General features: G+C 70.3%; 1 pseudogene; it reads right to left on the bottom strand.

Annotated features, from left to right (window-relative positions):
- Window positions 1-1,293: 1,293 nt before the first annotated feature.
- LOC146757356 (18S ribosomal RNA) lies at window positions 1,294-1,985 on the bottom strand (annotated as a pseudogene; the record flags this gene model as incomplete).
- Between the last annotated feature and the right edge of the window lie 995 nt (window positions 1,986-2,980).

The following is a 2,980-nucleotide window of genomic DNA, read 5'->3' as shown; positions in this document are numbered from 1 at the left end:
CACCCACCGCGCGCGCGCACGGCGGGGAGGCAACCGCAGGACGCACCGACGCTCGCTCGCTCTCTCGCTCGCGCGGGGAGCGGCAGGCGCCGGGGCCGAGACACGCGTCTCGGCCCGCTCCGAACGCGGGGCGAGGCCGGCCGGAGCGAGCGCGCATGCGCCCGCGCCGCACCGGACTCCTCCACTCGAGACCGACGCCGCGGAGAGGGAGGACGGACCAAACCCCTCTCCGGCCCGCACTCGGCCCAGCGTGGGGGAGGGGGGGGTCGGACCGGCCGGGAGTGCGGCGGCGGACCGTGCCTCCGGTGGGCTCGCCGTGGAGAGGGGCGGAGGGGGTGCGCCGCCGCGCCCCGCGCTGAGCTCCCTCTTCCCTGCCGGCCCGCCGGAGCGCCGCCGGCCCCCCGTTGCCGGCCCTCCCTCTTTCCCTCGCCGGACGAGCCGCGGGCCGCCCGAGTCTTTAAAACTCCGCCCGGCTCCGTGGAGGCGCATGCGCTAGGTACCTGGCCCTGGGCTGAGGGAAACGACCCCAAGGCCCCGCGGGGGTTCCTCCACCCGCCCGGCCGACCGGCCGAAGGCCGGCACGGCACGGGACGGCGCGCCGAGGGGAAACCCGGCACCCGCCAGCTGGCCCCGGCGCCACTCGGGGGGAGCGTCCGCCCGCTGGGGCGCGCCCGTCGTCCGCCGCCGCCACCTCGCCCTCCTCCCGGGGCCCGGGGTTTCCCTCCGTAACCCAGCGCCCGGCGGCAGCTGCGCCCGGGAGGAAACGCGCGGCTCGGACCGCCCCGCCCGCGCGGGACCGAAGCCGCCCGCCGGAGCCACGCGCCGCTTGCGCGCCCCAGCGGTGGCGAGGTGACCGAACGGACGGTCCCGGACCCGGAGGCGGACCGGACCGGCGGCGGACCGGCGCAGTGGGGGAGAGCTCGGGGGGAGGGAGAAGGGAAGCCGTGGGGAGGACAGGAGGGAAAGGCACAGCGAGGGTGCGCCCGCTCCCCGGCGCGACAACAGCCTTGCCCCTTCCTTCCTTCCTCCCTCCCTAGCCTCCAACTCGCTCTCTCCCCTACGCCGCCCCCCGCGGCCGCGCCCCGCGACCCCGCATCCCTTTCTCTCTCTCACCGTCTCGCGGGGCGCGGAGCGACTCCGCTGCGCCGCGCTTCTCGGGCACAGCTTCGTTCTCGTGAGCCGCGCTCCGCTTTTGCGGGGGAAAGAAAGGAAGAAGGAACGAAAGAACCGAAGGCGGGGAGGGGAGACCGGACTCCCGGCTCGCCTCCGCCCCGGCTTTTCCCGGTAATGATCCTTCCGCAGGTTCACCTACGGAAACCTTGTTACGACTTTTGCTTCCTCTAGATAGTCAAGTTCGACCGTCTTCTCGATGCTCCGGCAGGGCCGTGGCCGACCCCGCCGGGGCCGATCCAAGGACCTCACTAAACCATCCAATCGGTAGTAGCGACGGGCGGTGTGTACAAAGGGCAGGGACTTAATCAACGCGAGCTTATGACCCGCACTTCTGGGAATTCCTCGTTCATGGGGAATAATTGCAATCCCCGATCCCCATCACGAATGGGGTTCAACGGGTTATTTGCGCCTGCCGGCGTAGGGTAGACACAAGCTAAGCCAGTCAGTGTAGCGCGCGTGCAGCCCCGGACATCTAAGGGCATCACAGACCTGTTATTGCTCAATCTCGGGTGGCTGAACGCCACTTGTCCCTCTAAGAAGTTGGACGCCGACCGCTCGGGGGTCGCGTAACTAGTTAGCATGCCAGAGTCTCGTTCGTTATCGGAATTAACCAGACAAATCGCTCCACCAACTAAGAACGGCCATGCACCACCACCCACGGAATCGAGAAAGAGCTCTCAATCTGTCAATCCTGTCCGTGTCCGGGCCGGGTGAGGTTTCCCGTGTTGAGTCAAATTAAGCCGCAGGCTCCACTCCTGGTGGTGCCCTTCCGTCAATTCCTTTAAGTTTCAGCTTTGCAACCATACTCCCCCCGGAACCCAAAGATGGCACGGCGGCACCGGCCGGGGCTGTCCCGCCCTCCGGGACCGGCGGCGGGCGAGCAGGAAGCGGAACCCTTCTGCCCGAGACTGGAGGACGCGCTAGAGGAGAAGGCGACCTCGAGGCGGACGCCGCCCCCACACCGGAGACCCTTTCCCGAGGTGGCACGCTCCGCAGCGGGCGGGGACGTCGGAAGGAAACCCCACGCACACGGACGCCCCCGGCCCTTAACTTTCTAGCCCCTCGCCTCGCTTCCCCGAACGGACGGTTTCCCTCGCTTGACACCCTGCCGGCTTGCTGCTCGCGGCCGGCACTCGCCAAGTCCCGAACAGGGGTCGGCGCCGGCGCCTCGCTCACGACTCACTGGGTACTCCTGCGGCTCGCGGGGCCGCTCGGCCGTCACACTGCCGGGCTCGGTCGGGCGAGCTCTCGGCCGCTCTAGGAGCGAGCCGGAGAGCGCCTCACCTCGCGTATGACGGGAAGCGAACCGGAGAGGAGACCGCCCGTGCCTGAAGACCAGACGCCTCAGCGGCTTCCCCGGGACGGGGAACGCAGAGGCGCCGGCCGGCCGGGGGCCCTCACTGACGCGACCCGAATGGCCTCATCGATCGACGGAAATAAGGGGGGAGCAGGGAGGGGACGGGAGGGGTAGGGTGCGGTGAGGTGGAGGAGGAGGGACGGTGGGGGAAGGCACGAGCCCTTCCACCCGGGCGAGGCGGAAAGACCGCACGCGCATGTGCGTGTGGGTGTGCGTGGGCAACGTCCGCCGAGGTGCTCGCCCTTGCCTGAACACCGGCCCGCCCCACGCCGCCCCGAACGACACGGGGAGCGGGATTGAGCCGGCTCGCCGGGAAGCCTCTCCGACGCGCCCGAGGAGCGCCACGGTGGATCGTGTCGGGGCTCCCGCGCGCGAGTGAGAGCGGTGCGAAAGGGAGAACGCGGCGCTGCCGCCGCGACAAGCGAGCTCCAGGTCTCCCCCTTCTCCTTC

This window comes from Coturnix japonica, chromosome 22, assembly GCF_054131305.1.
Source record: "Coturnix japonica strain WE chromosome 22, WE-NBRP24, whole genome shotgun sequence".
Classification (NCBI taxonomy): domain Eukaryota; kingdom Metazoa; phylum Chordata; class Aves; order Galliformes; family Phasianidae; genus Coturnix; species Coturnix japonica.
This window is presented reverse-complemented; position numbering and strand designations above follow the sequence as displayed.